Below are 19,998 nucleotides of genomic sequence, written 5' to 3'. Positions count from 1 at the left end.
ATCATTATCACATGACCTTATTATCATTGTCACATGACCTTATTATCATTGTCACATGACCTTATTATCATTATCACATGACCTTATTATCATTATCACATGACCTTATTATCATTGTCACATGACCTGTGTTGTCTGCATCAGTAAAAGTAATAATACTTTTTTTGCTTGTTTCAATCAATGACCGCCCCAAACCGTGATTATAAATACTAAAAACTATTTTTATTTTTTTTATTTTTGAAAAAAAAAAGTTATACTTACCTGCTCTGTGCAATTATATTGCACAGAGCAGTCCCTTACCTCGTATTCTGGTGTCCCCCACCAACACTGGCTGCTTTGCCCTGCTATGGGATGCCCTCCTCAGCAAGCTATGCATTATGGGGGCGCACTCTTGAGCAGGACTGTGTGCGTTCATGGACACACGTAGCACCGGTAAGCTGTGTCCATGTTTGACTGACAGCAGCAGGAGCCGATATCTCCCACCGCTCTCAGTGTCTCCTTTGATAGCAGGGAGTGAGGAGAGCCGCACTGGAGCTTAAACAACACTGGATGGGTGAGGAGGCGGCAGGTAAGTGTTTATAGATTTGGGGGCAGTTAATGGGGCGTTTTTTTTTTTTACCGTAATGCAAGGTAAGAAACAATTTACCTTATAAGCACACATACCCACTTTAATATATATATATATATTTTATATCAGTGCCTGTTGGAACAGTTTTGTTTTATTTTTTAGTTGATTTTTGTTTTTTTGAGTTTGACATTGGTTGACACGATCAAAGAAAGATTTTTACTTTTATATCTTACTGATGCAGACAGCACAGATCATGGGATAATATTAATGTTATATATATATATGTTAGGGATAGACCGATTATGGGCGTGGCCGATATGCACTTTCCCTGATATATCGATATCGGCCCCGCAACTGGCCGATATTTTTGTGACGTCATTTTGCCTTCTTAGGCCGCCTCCCTCGCCTTGGACAGCCTCATCTGGAGTCAGGACTAATCTCATGGGAGTGTATCACAGCCATACACCCACCCACAGCAGCCCGGTGCCAGCCACCCACATCCACAGGCAGACCAATGATTTTAAGATACTCACAGAAAACGTGTATGCCTGTATCCTGGGCTGTTAAGTGCAGTATTTATTAAATGTACACCTCACTGAGGTATTAATCCCAGTCGCTACAGTACTCCTCCCAGTTGCTGAGGTATTTTTCCCCATTGCTAAGGTATTTTAACCGGTTGCTAAGGTATTTTTCCTGGTTACTAAGGTATTTCACCTGGTTGCTAGGGTATTTCACCTTATTGCTAAGGTATTTTTCCCCTGATTGCTAAGGTATTTTTCCCAGTTGCAAAGGTATTTTTCCCCGGTTGCTAAGGTATTTCACCTGATTGCTAAGATATTTTTCCCCGGTTGCTAAGGCATTTCACCTGATTGCTAAGATATTTTTCCCAGTTGCTAAGGTATTTTTCCCCGGTAGCAACCAGGTGAAATACCGTAGCAAAGGTATGTCACCTGGTTGCTAAGGTATTTTTCCCAATTGCTAGGGTATTTTTCCTGGTTGCTAAGATATTTTCCCGGTTGCTAAGGTATTTCACCCGGTTGCTAGGGTATTTCCCCCCCCCCCGGTTTCTAAGGTATTTCACCTGGTTGCTAGGGTATTCTTCCCAGTTGCTAAGGTATTTTTCCCGGTGGCTAAGGTATTTTCCCTGGTTGCTAAGGTATTTTTCCCGGTTGCTAAGGTATTTCACCTGATTGCTAAGGTATTTTTCCCAGTTGCAAAGGTATTTTTCTCCGGTTGCTAAGGTATTTCACCTGATTGCTAAGATATTTTTCCCTAAGGTATTTCACCTGATTGCTAAGATATTTTTCCCAGTTGCTAAGGTATTTTTCCCCGGTAGCAACCAGGTGAAATACCATAGCAAAGGTAAGTCACCTGGTTGCTAAGGTATTTTTCCCAATTGCTAGGGTATTTTTCCTGGTTGCTAAGATATTTTCCCGGTTGCTAAGGTATTTCACCCGGTTGCTAGGGTATTCCCCCCCCCGGTTTCTAAGGTATTTTTCCCCCGGTTGCTACGGTATTTCCCCTGGTTGCTAAGGTATTTTTCCCAATTGCTAGGGTATTTTTCCCAGTTGCTAAGGTATTTCCCCCAGTTGCTAAGGTATTTTTCCCCAGTTGCAAATGTATTCACCTGGTTGCTAAGGTATTTTTCCTAGTTGTTAAAGTATTTTTCTCGGTTGCTAAGGTATTTCACCTGGTTGCTAGGGTATTTCACCTGGTTGCTAGGGTATTCTTCCCAGTTGCTAAGGTATTTTTCCCGGTGGCTAAGGTATTTTCCCTGGTTGCTAAGGTATTTCACCTGGTTGCTAAGGTATTTTTCCAGTTGCTAGGGTATTTTCCCCCCAGTTGCTAAGGTACTTCTCCCAGTACCAAGGTACTAGGTACTCTCAGATGAACTGCTTGTCTGCCCTGGTTACTTTTACTCGGGGTAACATTATCTTTCACATTATAGAAAAAAATTGGGCTAACTTTTTACCGTTTTCTTATTTTTTTAATTCAAAAAAGCGTATTTTTTCCCCAAAAAAATAGTGTGGTAAACAAATATTGCAACCATCTCCATTTTATTCTCTGGGGTCTCTGCTAAGAAAAGAATAAATCAGAAAAAGGCCCGGTCCGGAAGTGGGGAAAAAAGGGGCTTTTCAATATTTTCCAATCTAAATCTCCAAAGAATAAAATAGTGAATTTAGGGAGAAATGGGAAATTTTTATATTTTCAGCTATAAATTCTATAAATGACTTTCTTCCTGAGGATTGAAGACCCCACCCACCAGCCAATCAGAAGTCGAAGGTCTCTGAAGGCGTGGTGCTGGTTGGTGGGCAGGGTCTGTGCTCCCACAATTCTTTCTGATTGGCTGGTGGGCGGGGTTTGTGGCGGCTCATTTGCATACAGTGATTTGCCTCACACGATATGCTGTATTCTTATTTTCTCTATGCTGTATTCTTATTTTCTCAATTTTAATCAACTTTTCATTTCACAGACATCATTCCTCAGGAAGAAGGTCATTTATAGAATCAGTTTGGGATGAAAATATTAAAATATTAAAATTGTACGCTCTCCCTAAGTTTGTGATTATGTGATTTGAGAGCACATAAATAGCACTTAGGGTTCCTGTTATATTGTCTAGGTCGGGACATCAGCGGAAGCTGCGGCCAAAGACATACATAAAGTGGTAACAATACAGAGAAGTTTAGCGTGGCCCCTGCGTAAGGATGACACTTAATCGTGATGCGATACCACTCTTTTTATTTACACCAAATCAATTCTACCCAATCTTTCTTCATCCATTTTACTCTCATTATCAACTATTGCAAGAAATCTACAAATACCACAGGGTGCCTGTGAGTGGTATTAGGTTTCCTGCACCCAGGGGGGCATGTTCTCCATGTATAAATACATAGGGGGGGGTATGATCTCCATGTATAAATACATAGGGGGGGGTATGTTCTCCATGTATAAATACATAGGGGGGGGGGGGGTATGATCTCCATGTATAAATACATAGGGGGGGTATGATCTCCATGTATAAATACATAGGGGGGGGGGGTATGATCTCCATGTATAAATACATAGGGGGGGGGGTATGATCTCCATGTATAAATACATAGGGGGGGGGGTGTATGATCTCCATGTATAAATACATAGGGGGGGTATGATCTCCATGTATAAATACATAGGGGGGGTGGGGTATGATCTCCATGTATAAATACATAGGGGGGGTATGATCTCCATGTATAAATACATAGGGGGGGTATGATCTCCATGTATAAATACATAAGGGGGGGGTATGATCTCCATGTATAAATACATAGGGGGGGTGGGGTATGATCTCCATGTATAAATACATAGGGGGGGTATGATCTCCATGTATAAATACATAGGGGGGGGGAGGTATGATCTCCATGTATAAATACATAGGGGGGGTTATGATCTCCATGTATAAATACATAGGGGGAGGGGTATGATCTCCATGTATAAATACATAGGGGGGGGTATGATCTCCATGTATAAATACATGGGGGGGTATGATCTCCATGTATAAATACATAGGGGGGGGGGAGGTATGATCTCCATGTATAAATACATAGGGGGGGTATGATCTCCATGTATAAATACATAGGGGGGGGTATGATCTCCATGTATAAATACATAGGGGGGGGAGGTATGATCTCCATGTATAAATACATAGGGGGGGTATGATCTCCATGTATAAATACATAAGGGGGGGGGTATGATCTCCATGTATAAATACATAGGGGGGGTATGATCTCCATGTATAAATATATAGGGGGGGGGAGGTATGATCTCCATGTATAAATACATAGGGGGGGTTATGATCTCCATGTATAAATACATAGGGGGGGGGGGTATGATCTCCATGTATAAATACATAGGGGGGGGGGTATGTTCTCCATGTATAAATACATAGGGGGGGTTATGATCTCCATGTATAAATACATAGGGGGGGGGGGGGTATGATCTCCATGTATAAATACATATCGGTCAATTCATATATATATATATACCGTATATACAGTCAGGTCCATAAATATTGGGACATCGACACAATTCTAATCTTTTTGGCTCTATACACCACCACAATGGATTTGAAATGAAACAAACAAGATGTGCTTTAACTGCAGACTTTCAGCTTTAATTTGAGGGTATTTACATCCAAATCAGGTGAACGGTGTAGGAATTAAAAAGTGGGAGGCACATATACAAACTATTGTAAGGGACCAAAAGTAATGGGACAGATTAACAATAATAAATCAAACTTTCACTTTTTAATACTTGGTTGCAAATCCTTTGCAGTCAATTACAGCCTGAAGTCTGGAAAGCATAGATATCGCCAGACGCTGGGTTTCATCCCTGGTGATGCTCTGCCAGGCCTCTACTGCAACTGTCTTCAGTTCCTGCTTGTTCTTGGGGCATTTTCCCTTCAGTTTTGTCTTCAGTAAGTGAAATGCATGCTCAATCGGATTCAGGTCAGGTGATTGACTTGGCCATTGCATAACATTCCACTTCTTTCCCTTAACCACTTAACCCCCGGAAGATTTTATCCCCTACCTGACCAAGGGGTATTTTGCGATTCGGCACTGCGTGAATTTAACGGACATTGAATTTTGCGCGGTCGTGCGACGCTGTATCCAAATGAAATTGACGTCCTTTTTTCCCACAAACAGAGCTTTCTTTTGGTGGTATTTGATCACCTGTGCGATCTTTTGATCATGCACTATAAACAAAAAAAGAGCGACAATTTTGCAAAAATAACAATATTTTTCACTTTTTTTCACATGAAATTCCCCAAAAAAAAAATGTAAAAATCACAATTTTTTAACATTTTAGGCCAATTCGTTTTCTGCTACATATGTTTTGTAAAAAAAATCCCAATAAGCGTATTTTGATTGGTTTGCGCAAAAGTTATTGCGTCTATTAACTAAGGGAAAGATTTTTGTTATTTTTATTGTTTTATTTTTTTAACGAGTAATGGCGGCGATCTGTAATTTTTTTTGCAGGGACTGCGACATTGCGGCGGACAGATCGGACCCTTGATTGACATTTTTGACACTTTTGGGGGTACCAGTGACATTACTACAGTAATCAGTGCTATACATATGCACTGTTACTGTAAAAATGACACTGGCAGGGAAGGGGTTAACTTTATTGGAGAAGGAGGGGTTAAGTGTGTCCCTAGGGGCATGCTTCTAACTGTAAAGGGGCGTGGCTTTTCATGTAACAGCAGAGATCTACGGTCCTACATAGCAGGATCGTATGATCTGTGCTGTTACACGGGAGAGAATGACAGTCGGCTTTGTTTACATTAGCCGCCTGCCTTTCTCCCTCTGTAACCGACGATCGCGAGTGACCGGCAGACATCGGGTCCGCCGGTCACACGCGCGGGGATCCCAGTGAGCGAGCGGGGGCAGGAGCGCGCCTCTGGCGGCGTGCGCTCGCCCCCTATTGGCTCCCAGGCGAGTGACGTACCGTTGCGTCACTTTGCCTGCACGGGGCTGACCGCCACAGTACATGTACTTGCGGCGGTCGGCAATCGGTTAAAAAACTCTTTGGTTGCTTTCGCAGTATGCTTCGGGTCATTGTCCATCTGCACTGTGAAGCACCGTCCAATGAGTTCTGAAGAATTTGGCTGAATATGAGCAGATAATATTGCCCAAAACACTTCAGAATTCATCCTGCTGCTTTTGTCAGCAGTCACATCATCAATAAATACAAGAGAACCAGTTCCATTGGCAGCCATACATGCCCACGCCATGATACTACCACCACCATGCTTCACTGATGAGGTGGTATGCTTTGGATCATGAGCAGTTCCTTTCCTTCTCCATACTCTTCTCTTCCCATCACTCTGGTACAAGTTGATCTTGGTCTCATCTGTCCATAGGATGTTGTTCCAGAACTGTGAAGGATTTTTAGATGTTGTTTGGCAAACTCTAATCTGGCATTCCTGTTTTTGAGGCTCACCAATGGTTTACATCTTGTGGTGAACCCTCTGTATTCACTCTGGTGACTTACCCCCGGTGTCCTTAGGTGTGCCTGTGCCTCGTGCGGAACGCTGAGGCAGAGGGGCGCGGGCGCCATCTTAGGAGGCCGGGGCCGTGGCTGAAGCGGCGCCTTTATTCCCCTTCTTGGTCATCATGGGGCAAACCGGAGGGCAATTGTAAGTGCAGGCACTGCAGGGGGGCTCGAGGCAGCAGCAGTGGTTAGTACCGAGTAAGGTAAGAGGTGAGGAAAGGATCAATTGAGGAGATACAGCGGGAGCTCTGTGAAGTGCGACTACTCACATGCCAGTGCAGGCCACGCCCCCACTGGAGAGTGTTCTTGATCTGGCCAACTGTTGTGAAGGGTGTTTTCTTCACCAGGGAATTCTTCGGCCATCCACCACAGTTGTTTTCCGTGGTCTTCCGGGTCTTTTGGTGTTGCTGAGCTCACCTGTGCGTTCTTTCTTTTTAAGGATGTTCCAAACAGTTGATTTGGCCACATCTAATGTTTTTGCTATCTCTCTGATGGGTTTGTTTTGTTTTTTCAGCCTAATGATAGCTTGCTTCACTGATAATGACAGCTCTTTGGATCTCATATTGAGAGTTGACAGCAACAGATTCCAAATGCAAATAGCCCACTTGAAATGAACTCTGGACCTTTTATCTGCTCCTTGTAAAGGGATAATGAGGGAATAACACACACCTGGCAATGGAACGGCTGAGCAGCCAATTGTCCCATTACTTTTGGTCCCTTAAAAAGTGGGAGGAACATATACAAACCGTTGTAATTCCTACACCTTTCACTTGATTTGAATGTAAATACCTTTGTGTAGATGTCCCAATGTTTATGGACCTGACTAAATATATATATATATATATATATATATATGTATATATGGATATAGGTATATCTATGTATATATATATATAGATATACCTATCCTCGCAGTATGCTTCGGGTCATTGTCCATCTGCACTGTGAAGCGCCGTCCAATGAGTTCTGAAGCATTTGGCTGAATATGAGCAGATAATATTGCCCGAAACACTTCAGAATTCATCCTGCTGCTTTTGTCAGCAGTCACATCATCAATAAAAACAAAGAACCAAATCCATTGGCAGCCATACATGCCCACGCCACGACACTACCACCACCATGCTTCACTGATGAGGTGGTATGCTTTGGATCCTGAGCAGTTCCTTTCCTTCTCCATACTCTTCTCTTCCCATCACTCTGGTACAAGTTGATCTTGGTCTCATCTGTCCATAGGATGTTGTTCCAGAACTGTGGAGGCTTTTTTAGATGTTGTTTGGCAAACTCTAATCTGGCCTTCCTGTTTTTGAGGCTCACCAATGGTTTATATCTTGTGGTGAAACCTCTGTATTCACTCGGAGGATGGATCCCCCACAGCAGCTGCCGAAACAGAGAGTTGATTATGCAGAATAGTTTTAGTTACATAGTTACATAGTTAGTGAGGTTGAAAAAAGACATCAGTCCATCCAGTTCAACCTATAAGTTTAAGGGGAACCACCACCGAGGAGTTATGTAGTATGTATAGAAGTTGAGGCATCAGTATCATTTTAATAAGATTCCTTCTCCCTGCCAGGGACAATTTAAGTTTACTCCAAATATTAATCCGCAGTCGGGAGCGTTGCAACAGTGGTTGAAGGTTGAGGTGACGGTAATCCTGAACCACAGGGGAAACGTAAATACCCAGGTATTTAAAAGAAGGAACCAGAGGGATGGGACAATCTATTGCGACTGGCCTCCCCGGTGCGGGATCCAGCAGCATCAATGCGGACTTGGACCAGTTGATCGTAAGAATGGAAAAGAGTCTAAATTCAGAAATGATGTACATCAAACGGGACAGTGAGGACGAAGTGTCACCCAAAAACAGTAACATGTCGTCCGCATATAGCATGATTTTCTCATGGAGGTTCCCATATTGGAAGCCGGTTATGGGCTGCTCGGAGCGCACCAGAGCCGCCAGAGTCTCTATCGCAAGGGCAAATAGGAGCGGAGAAAGGAGGCAGCCCTGTCTCGTGCCCCGTCCCAAAGGGAAAGTGGCAGACAATCTGTCTGAAGCCCGGATGGCCGCCCAAGGAGAGTCATACAGCAGGCGTACCCAAGCGATGAATCGCTCCCCGAACCCAAATTTAGTCAGCACGGCCCAAAGATACCTCCAGCTGACACAATCAAAGGCCTTAAGTTAATAGCTGTCGACTTCTGCAGCATGAACCCAGCCTGTTAAGGATGAATTACGGACAGGATATACTGATTCACTCGCAGTGCTAACACCTTGGCCAAAACTTTGATATCCCTCTGCAGGATGGAAATTGGGCGATATGAGCCCGGGTCCAGAGGATCCTTACCAGGCTTCAGAAGGAGAACTACATTCGCCATAGTCATGGAATTGGGGAGGACACCCCGTTCAAGTGAAGCATTGAGGACCTCCAACAGTTTATGCAAAATGGACTCCCCAAAGGCCGTGTAGACCTCCATGGGCAACCCATCCCTACCCAGAACCTTAAAGTCTTGAAGGAATCGGCCGCCGTCCGGAGCTCGTCCAGAGTGATAGGCGCGTCCAGGGCTCGCGTAGCCCCCTGTGACAGAGTGGGCAGAGATACCGACTCTAGGTAGGCATCCAGCTCACCATCAGGGTAGTCATCCATGTTCCTATATAATGCAGAGTAGAAGGAAGCCAATTCCATAACAATCAAATCGGGGTCATTGACCACACGACCCTCTTGGGTACGAATGGCCCCAATCGCCGGAGATGACTGCTGTGCATTAGCAATTTTAGCCAATAGGCAGCCTGTCTTCTCCCCCTCCTCATAGTATGCCATTTTAGTAAAAAAGCGCTTACGTTCCACGGCGGAGGATCTCAACCGGTCAAGCGAAGCCTGAGCAGATATCCATGCCTCCCTCGCAGAATCAGAAGGGTCCAAAACATATGACAGTTCGAGCTGGCGCACCTGATCCTCCACACGTTCCAGAAGGAGAGAGGATTTGTTTTTAACCTCAGTTATTTCGGATATAAATACGCCGCAAAGGAAGGCCTTAAAGGCCTCCCATCGCAGCAAGACATCATCACAATGGTCATGGTAAGAAAAAAGTCCCCAATTGGGGAGGCTATGCACTCGTGGGAGGGAAACAATTTAAGCCAGAAGGCGTTCAATTTCCAGTGGGCCCTGGGCAAAGTGGAGGGGGGCCGAGTAACCAATTGAATAGACAATGGGGAATGATCCAATATCCCCCAAGGATGATATCGGACCTCCAGGATATGGGGAACATCCTGGGTGGAACCCACACAAAGGTCAATGCGGGATAGGGAGCCATGGGTTTTGGAAAAGCAGGAGAATTGATAAGTAGTGGGGTTCCGGTGGCGCCAGACATCCAGCAAACCCACCTGCAAGAAAAATTGGCTGAGAATGGTGCCCCTACCAGGAGGGAAGGAGAGGGGCGGGGGATGCCTGTCGAGGCTCCGATCCAGGGGACAGTTGAAGTCTCCCATAAGGAGAACCGGGAGGTCAGGCTTGCCAGCTACGAAGGACAACAGCAACTGTAGAACTTCCCTAGAAAAAGGAGGAGGGATGTAAACACATGCTATAATCAAAGTCAAAGTATGCAATTTGCAGTGCAAAAAAATATACAGACCACTATGGTCTACTAAGGAGTCCAGTTCCAGGTAGGCAATGGCCTTGTGAATCAAAATGCTCACCCCATGAGAGTACACGGATTGAGTAGAGTGGTAAGCCACCCCTATCCAGGGGTAATGAAAGGAGGACAGTTTGTCATGGGTCAGGTGGGTCTCCTGTAGGCCTATAATGGCTGGGTGAAATTTCTTAAGACAGGTGTTGATCATGGTCCTCTTCAGGGGGTCGCTCACTCCTCGAACATTCCACGATCCTCTTCAGGGGGTCGCTCACCCCCTCGAACATTCCACGAGATCAAAGTTGTCCCTACCATGGAGACAAAGGGTATGCATCAGCAAAAACAGGACCAAGAGGAGAGGGCCAGCCAGATGGAGATATCCGCAGCAAAAGTCCAGGTGGGAAGAGTGTGAACGGAGATGTCAGGCGGTTCTTCTGAAAGCTAGATTGGGGCAAATGGATAGACAACTTGCGCAACTGCGCTGCAGGTAGGTGGAGAAACAACTGGAGGAGTAGTGGGGGCTCCGCGGTAACAACCGCCGTACACTGCAGCCCTCCTGTCCCCTGGTAGAGGGATAGGGTACACAGGAGCATGAAGTGTAGGTGCCAACAGGGTACACCGAACTGAACAAGGTAAATAGGAAGTCCTGGCACTCTATGCAGATCCTTCACGGCCGAAGCCCTAACAGAAGGTGGCATGTTGGGCACTGGACAGCAAAAGCAAAGGCAAGTCAGTATTGTACGCTGAATGTAGAATAGGAGTAACAGTCCTCAAAGCACGGAACCCAGGCAGATAGCAACCGCCTCACTGTGAGAGTACCACAGGCTCAGGTGGTGAAGGATCAGTTACGACATGAAATTCCTGTTCATGCACATCCAGCCAGTCAGCAGCATCTGCAGCCGTTTCAAAGAATTCTTTCTTCTCTCTTTCGCTTGTTCTTTTTTTCTCCCCCATCCCTCTCTCTCTTTCCATCTGTCTCTTTATATCGCTCTATTTCCATCTCTCTGTTTCTTTCTCATCTCTCTCTCTCTCTCTCTCTGCCTGCCTACCTCTCTTTCTTTCCTCTGTCTCTTTCTCATCTCTCTCCTTCCCTCATCTCTCTCTCTCTCTCTGTCTCTCTCTCTCTCTCTCTCTCTACCTCTCCTTCCCTTCTTTCTCTATTTCTCTCTCTCTCTCTCTTACCTCCCTGTTAGGGTGCTGGTGGTAACCTGGCGACAGAGATAGGCCCCGATGTCCGCTAGAGGGCGGAGCTTGGATGGAACCCCCAAGGTAAGTGACACAGGCTAGCCTGAGGTGCGGAGTCTAAGTATCCACCGGTTTTCGCCAGAGCCTCTAGTGGTGAGGATGGAGTTCGCTGCGTGTGGATACCAGGTCGCGGTCCTCAGGGTCGCCCCACCAAGGGTGAACCGATCAAGGTCCGAAGGCGGGTAAACAGACAAGGGAGATCCGAGAGAATGGTCAAACAAGCCGGGGTCAGGACGGGCAGCAGACGAGCGGAGTCAGGAACAAGCCAAAATGTCAACAGGAAATCAGCAGCAAACAGGTCACAGGTTCAGGAACAACGGCAGGAGCTGAAGACAAGACAGCACTGAACCTGTGTGCTGATCCAGCTTAAATAGAGCTCTTTCTAGATGAGAGGGGTGGAGCCGGAATAGCCTGTGAGTCTTAACTCATCATCTGCTAGAGCCTTCCTGACAGGTTCCTAACATTGCCCCCCCCTTAAGGGCAACCTCCGGGTGCCCAACAAGCTCCTTTTTTGTGGATGAGCACGAAAAAATGCTTGGATTAGGTCCGCAGCATGGACGTTCCGTTCAGGCTCCCAGGAGTTCTCTTCCGGACCATAACCCTTCCATTTGATGAGAAACTGTAGCTGGTTGCCTCTCTTTCGACAGTCCACCACAGCCTCAACCTCATACTCCACATCTCCATCCATGAACACAGGTTCTGGGGTACCTGAACTTCTACCAGGGAAGTTATCGGGGATCACGGGCTTCAGTAAGGAAACATGAAATATTGGATGGATCCGAAGGGTATCGGGTAGGGATAGTTCATAGGAGACATCATTGAGTTTCCTTTTAACTGGAAATGGACCAATAAATCTGGGAGCCAGTTTCTTGGACGGACAGGCTAGGCGGAGATTAGCCGTGGAAAGCCAGACCCGATTGTCAGGTTGAAGAATCAACTCTCCCTTCTTTCTCTTGTCAAAGATCCTTTTGGACGCAGTTTGGGCCTTGGCTAAGGTCTCCCGCAGAAGGTTATTATTCCGGGAAAAGAAGTTGACGGTGTCTTGGACTGCAGGAACTCCGGATTCACATGGAATATCTGGTAAGAAGGAGGGATGAAATCCGTAATTAGCGAAGAAGGGAGATTGGCCAGTAACAGAGTGCTTGGAATTGTTGTAGGAGAATTCTGCAAATGGTAACAGGGCTACCCAGTCGTCCTGGACAAAGGTGGTAAAGCACCGCAGGTACTGCTCCAAGGTTTGGTTTGTCCTCTCAGTTTGTCCGTTGGTCTGTGGGTGGTAGGCTGAGGACATAGACAGCTCGATCTTTAACATAAACATAAAGCCTTCCAGAAGCGGGACGTAAATTGTACCCCTCTGTCAGAGATGATGTTCCTGGGAATCCCATGGAGTCTTATGATCTCCCTAATGAAGATCTCTGCAGTTTCCCTTGCAGAGGGAGTACCCTTGAGGGGCAAAAAATGGGCCATTTTAGAGAGTCGATCTACCACCACAAAAATGGCAGAGCACCCTGCAGAGGGTGGAAGTTCCACGATAAAATCCATGGCAATTGTTTGCCAGGGCCGATCAGGGATGGGAAGAGGTCTGAGAAGGCCCCATGCCTTACTTCTGGCGCTTTTACACCGGGAACAGGTGGTACAGGAGAGTACATAACTCCTGCAGCTCTCTTCCATGTCAGGCCACCAAAAAGAACGCTGCAGGAGGTCAAGGGTTCTATGGACGCCAAAATGACCAGCCAGAGGGTGATCATGACAGGCAGCCAGAATTGCCGTTCTGACCTCTTCCGGGACAAAGATCTTGTCTTTAACCCATAACAAGCCATTCTTGTGCACCAGGGGTATTCCGGGTGGACCAGGAAAGTGGGCAGAGGCTTGCTCAAGACGGGCCTTCAGATTTGTGAATAAAAGTAGGAAGTTCTTTTCGGATAGGATGGTGTCAGGTACTGAAGTTTTCTTCGGGCTATCAAACATCCGGGACAGGGCATCCGGTTTAACATTTTTAGACCCAGGCCGATAGGTGATATGAAATGAAAACCTTGAAAAAAAAAGTGCCCACCGTGACTGACGGGGTCTCAAACGTTTTGCAGATCTCAGATACTCAAGGTTTTTGTGATCCGTAAAAATAAGAATAGTGTGTACAGCCCCCTCAAGCAAATACCGCCACTCTTCAAGTGCGGCTTTGATCGCCAGAAGTTCCCGGTCCCCAACATCATAATTCCTCTCTGCAGAGCAGAGTTTCCGGAAAAGAAGGCTATCGGGTGTATCAAGTCCTTGGTTCCCTGTCTTTGGGAGAGGACTGCCCCGACAGCAACTTCAGAAGCGTCAACCTCGAGGAGGTAGGGTAAGGTGGGATCCGGGTGACTCAACACAGGGGCTGACATGAAGAGCTTCTTAAGGACCAAGAAGGCGGACTGGGCTTCGGGGGTCCATTGAAAGCGAACACTCTTCTTGGTGAGCTGAATAATGGGAGTGATGATATGAGAGAAACCCTTAATGAACTTTCTATAGAAGTTGGCGAAGCCAACGAATCGCTGCACTCCCTTTTTGTCAGATGGAGGTGGCCAATCCAGGATGGCAGAGACTTTTTGGGGATCCATCTCTATACCCTCTGTAGAAATTATTAACCCCAGAAACGGGATGCTGCTCCGCTCGAATTCACACTTCTCGGCCTTAACATAGAGACCATGCTGACGGAGGCGGCCGAGGACATTTCGAACATGCTCGCGATGTTGCTCCAGGGATGTAGAGAAGATTAGGATGTCATCTAGGTAAACTATGACAAAGATATCCAGCCAATCCCGGAAAATATCATTCACAAAGTGTTGGAATGTAGCTGGGGCGTTGCAGAGGCCAAAAGGCATCACAAGATATTCGAAATGCCCGAACCTGGTACGAAAAGCTGTCTTCCACTCATTGCCTTCTCTAATACGGACTAAGTTGTAGGCCCCGCGGAGATCCAACTTAGTGAACAGGACAGCAGATCTGAGCCGCTGAAAGAGCTCGGGAACCAGAGGGAGAGGGTAGCGGTTCTTAATGGTAACTTTATTCAAGTCTCTGTAATCGATACAAGGTCGAAGGGAGTGATCCTTCTTTTCTACAAAAAAGATACCTGCCCCTGCCGGAGAGGTGGAAGGACGGATAAACCCCTTCTTCAGACTTTCGTCCACATAGTCCTTTAAAACGTCCAGCTCACGTTCAGATAGTGGGTAAATTCGGCCAAATGGGATCTCGGCTCCCGGGAGCAAGTCGATGGGGCAATCATATGAACGGTGAGGAGGTAAGGTCTCAGCTCCCCGCTTACTGAAAACATCCAGGAAGTCGTGATATGCCTTGGGTACAACAGAACATAAATCAGGCTCAGATTCGAGACAGAACAGAGTTTGGGGGGACTTGGATGGAGCGGGTAGACAGGAGTTCCTGCAGTAAGGAGACGGGAACTGGACGGCTCCTGTGATCCAGTTGATTTGCGGGTTGTGTGCCTGCAACCATGGCAATCCCAGGATAATGGGAAATAAGGGAGATGCGATGACATCCAAACGTATCAATTCCTTATGGCCAGATGGAGAGACCATTGGAAGAGGAAGGGTTTCTTGGGTCACGGGTCCAGACTTGATGTGGGAGCCATCGGCCAGGAAGATAGTGAGGTCCTGGGTCTTGGTCTGGAGAGGTATGCCTTGCTTCCCCGCAAAAGAACGGTCAATGAAACAACTGCAGGCTCCCGAGTCAATGATTGCTGTAACCTGGACGGGTCCTTCTGGGAGTTGCAAAGACACAGGAAAGGCTAAGTGGGAGGTAGAGGTAACTGATGCCACACAACTGGAGGGCGAGACTGGCAAAGACTTATGGTGTTTCGCTGCGCAGGAGCACACATAATGGCCAGCTTCTCCGAAATACAGGCAAAGATTACCCAACTGGCGGCGACGTCTCTCCTCCGGAGACAAGACAGGCCGCATAACCCCAAGTTGCGTGGGTTCAGGAGCATCAGGTATGGCTCCGGCGGGAGCAGGGCTGGGAGAGACTGCCCCAGCGGAAGGGAAGTGTACAGGAGGTGCTACTCGTGGCAACATCCAGGCTGGCCGAAACTGCTGCGTTGATCGTTCCGCCCGGCGTTCTCGGAGCCGACGGTCGATTTGAATGGCCTGGGAGATCAAATCCTCTATTGCCCACCCGGGCCAATTCGTCCTTCAGTGCTTCGGACAAGCCTAGAAGGAACTGGTACCGGAGTGCAGCCTCGTTCCAGGAAGTGTCGGAACTCAGGCGACGGAAGTCCGTGACATAGTCTTCTATGGGTCTGCTCCCCTGCTGGAGAACGTGTAGCGCAGCTTCTGCGGTGGAAGATCGCTGTGGATCGTCATAGAGTTGGGCCATAGCCTCAAAAAATGACAATAGAGAGTTCAAATGGGGGCTACCCTCTTCAAGGAGCCGATGGGCCCAGGACGGGGGTCCGCATAGTAGCAATGAGATAACAAACCCCACCTTGGTGGCCTCCAGGGAGAAGGTCCGGGGTTGCAAGGAGAAGTAGAGCTGGCAGGCATTGCGAAACGCTCGGAATTTACCCCGATCTCCGGAATATATTTCAGGGGTAGGGACCCGAGGTTCCGGTGGCAGCATCACTACTGTGGGGCTGGAGGCTGGTGCTGCGGTTGCGGCTGCGGCTGCGGCAGCGGAGGAGGGAGCAGATGGCGCAGTGGAATCTGCTGTGAGGGTTACAGAGCGTAATCGTCCCTCTAACTGTGTATAGCCATCCTGAAGCGTCCTCACAGCTTGAGACAGGGCTGCTAGGTGTTGGCAGATCTCCTCTAACGGTGAAGCCTCTCTTGCAGGTTCCGACATGGCTGTCTTGTACTGTTAGGGTGCTGGTGGTAACCTGGCGACAGAGATAGGCCCCGATGTCCGCTAGAGGGCGGAGCTTGGACGGAACCCCCAAGGTAAGTGACACAGGCTAGCCTGAGGTGCGGAGTCTAAGTATCCACCGGTTTTCGCCAGAGCCTCTAGTGGTGAGGATGGAGTTTGCTGCGTGTGGATACCAGGTCGCGGTCCTCAGGGTCGCCCCACCAAGGGTGAACCGATCAAGGTCCGAAGGCGGGTAAACAGACAAGGGAGATCCGAGAGAATGGTCAAACAAGCCGGGGTCAGGACGGGCAGCAGACGAGCGGAGTCAGGAACAAGCCAAAAGGTCAACAGGAAATCAGCAGCAAATAGGTCACAGGTTCAGGAACAATGGCAGGAGCTGAAGACAAGACAGCACTGAACCTGTGTGCTGATCCAGCTTAAATAGAGCTCTTTCTAGATGAGAGGGGTGGAGCCGGAATAGCCTGTGAGTCTTAACTCATCATCTGCCAGAGCCTTCCTGACAGGTTCCTAACACTCCCTCTCATCTGCAGAGCTGATGTTTCCTGTATGGCTCCTGTGTCCTGTCACAGGCGGAGGCGGAGTACATTTGATATCACTCCGCCTGTGACAGAAGGCGGCGCTATACAGGAAGCATCGGCTCTGCTTCCTGTAGTGCCGGCTCAGTTTACAGTGATGCTCAGAGATGGCAGGTCAGGAACCCACAATCTGGGCTTACAGACCCGCCATCCCAGAGCAGGAGGTGGCGCTGGGTTTGTGTCAGGGCCCGGGGAGGAATGGCAACAGCGTTCCTGTTGTAGAATAAGTACAGGAACTCCGTTCCCATGCGTTCCCACAGGACTCGAGCCCTGGTGTCGAGGCACAGATCTGGGAAAGGATACATTTCTGCAGCATTGAAGGTCCCAATGAGCACAGTGGCCTCCATCATCTATAAATGGAAGAAGTTTTGAACCACCAGGACTCTTCCTAGAGTAGGCCGCCTGGCCAAACTGAGGAATCAGGGGAGAATCCCAGAAGAACGACACGCGTTGGGCAGCTGACTTCTCTAGGGCCACTTACACACGCCAGGAGCAGAGAGGATACCGGCGTCTACTGACTACTACCGTGACCCCTGGGAAATATCTTGGTATGAACAACAGGATCCAGACACAGCGGAGTTGTCATCCCTCTGGCTTTCCATGCTGTTACCTTACAGCTGTGAGGTAAGGATTTAGCACAGCCAGAATCACCAAGGATCATCTACTTATAGAGTACCTATTGATATAGCTTTCTGCTCTCTCCCATCCCCTGCATGGCTGAGGCTCTTCTATTTTGACAGAGACTATATATGTTTCTATTTTTCTACATCTAAACCGAACAGAGCCCTGTGAGGCTCTCCACCAGATAGGGACTTTATTTACCCATACTGACTGTTTTTGGTGATACAGTAAAGAGTTTCTGTGCTTTGCTGGCACTCATTATTCACTCAGGCACTGGGGTTTTATCACACATATTATTTATTTTCACAGATGAGGATTTGAGAAAATATTTATTGGTTATTTTTATTTATGCTTTACGCACTTGTTTTTATTATACTCAATTTACTCAACATTGGATGAGTCTTTTACCTTGTTATTTAGATCTATTTATTGGATGCTACAGCATTGTGCCATCTTGATAGATGTATTTATATATTTATTGGATGCTACAGCACTTTGCCACTTTGATAGTGTTTTTTTTTATATATTTATTTATTACTTCAAAATAGCGCAGCACCTCTATTTTTACATTACTTAGTCAGGGAGGTGACAAAGAACCCAATGGTCACTCTGACAGAGCTCCAGCGTTTCTCTGTGGAGAGAGGAGAACATTCCAGAAGAACAACCATCTCTGCAGCACTCCACCAATCAGGCCTGTATGGTAGAGTGGTCAGATGGAAGCCACTCCTCAGTAAAAGGCACATGACTGCCCACCTGGAGTTTGCCAAAAGGCACCTGAAGGACTCTCAGACCATGAGAAACAAAATGATCTGGTCTGATGAAACAAAGATTGAACTCTTTGGCCTGAATGGCAAGCCTCATGTCTGGAGGAAATCAGGCACCACTCATCACCTGGCCAATATTATCCCTACAGTGAAGCATGGTGGTGGCAGCATCATGCAGTGGGATGTTTTTCAGTGGTAGGAACTGGTAGACTAGCCAGGATCGAGGGAAAGATGAATGCAGCAATGTACAGAAACATCCTTGATGAAAACCTGCTCCAGAGCACTCTGGACCTCAGACTGGGGTGAAGGTTCATCTTCCAACAGAACAATGACCCTAAGCACACAGCCAAGATAACAAAGGAGTGGCTACGGGACAACTCTCTGAATGTCTTTGAGTGGCTCAGCCAGAGCCCAGACTTGAACCGGATTGAACATCTCTGGAGAGATCTGAAAATGGCTGTGCGCCGATGCTCCCCATCCAACCCGATGGAGCTTGAGAGGTCCTGCAAGGAAAAATGGGAGAATCTGCTCAAAAATAGGTTTGCCAAGCTTTTAGCATCATACTCAAAAAGACTTGAGGCTGTAATTGGTGCCAAATGTGCTTCAACAAAGTATTGGGAAAAGGCTGTGAAGACTTATGTACATGGGATTTTTTGTTTTTTTATTTTTGATAAATTTGCAAAGATTTCAAATAAACTTCTTTTACATCATTATGGGGTATTTTGTAAAATTCGAGGAAAATAATAAATGTAATCCATTTTAGTATAAGGCTGTAACATAACAAAATGTGGAAAAAGAGCTGTGAATACTTTTCAGAGGCACTGTAAATTATTATATAAAAAAACAAATAATACATTAACACCAAAACCTGAACAAAAAATTAATTAATAATAATATTAATAATATTAATAATAATAATAATAATTATTATTAGTAGTAGTATTATTATGTATTTATTTATTTTGTGTTATAGTTAGGGTGATTAGTTATTTATTATATATATATATTTTTTTTTTTTAAGAGTTAGGGGTTTAAGGTTAGGGGTTCATTATTTATTTACTATTACTTAGTATTCATTTATTACATTTATTTATTATTTATTTGATTATTTTTATTTATTTGTGTATTATTTTACATGTATTTATTAATGTATTATTATTATTAGTAGTAGTAGTAGTAGTAATAATAGTAGTAGTTGTAGGAGTATTAACACCCTAAAAAAAATTACACCCTAAAAAAATAAATAAAGAAATAATCCTATCTCCATACAACTGCCTATCAAATGCTGTCTGAAGAGCAATCCGACCATGAACTTAATCACCAGGCCATTTTTTGCGAGACGGCACTGCGTTACTTTAACTGACAACTGCGCGGTTGTGAGATGCTGTACCCAATCAATATTGATGTCCCTTTTTTTTCCACAAATAGAGCTTTCTTTTGTGCGGTTTTTATTTTTTGCGCTATGAACAAAAAATGAGCGACAATCCTGAAAATAAAAAAAAAGTAATGACGGCGATCAGCCAATTTTTGGCGGGACTGCGACATTGTGGTGGACAGACAAAACCTAACTGACACTTTTGGGGGGACCAGTGACATTACTACAGTAATCAGTGCTAAAAATATGCACTGTTACTGTACTAATGACACTGGCAGGGAGAGGGTTAACACCAGGGGCGATGAAAGGGTTAAGTGTGTCCCTAGGGGGAGCTTTCTGACTGTGTGGGGGATG

The sequence above is a fragment of the Pelophylax lessonae genome, assembly GCF_965119305.1.
Source record: "Pelophylax lessonae genome assembly, chromosome: 11".
Classification (NCBI taxonomy): Eukaryota; Metazoa; Chordata; class Amphibia; order Anura; family Ranidae; genus Pelophylax; species Pelophylax lessonae.
This window is presented reverse-complemented; position numbering follows the sequence as displayed.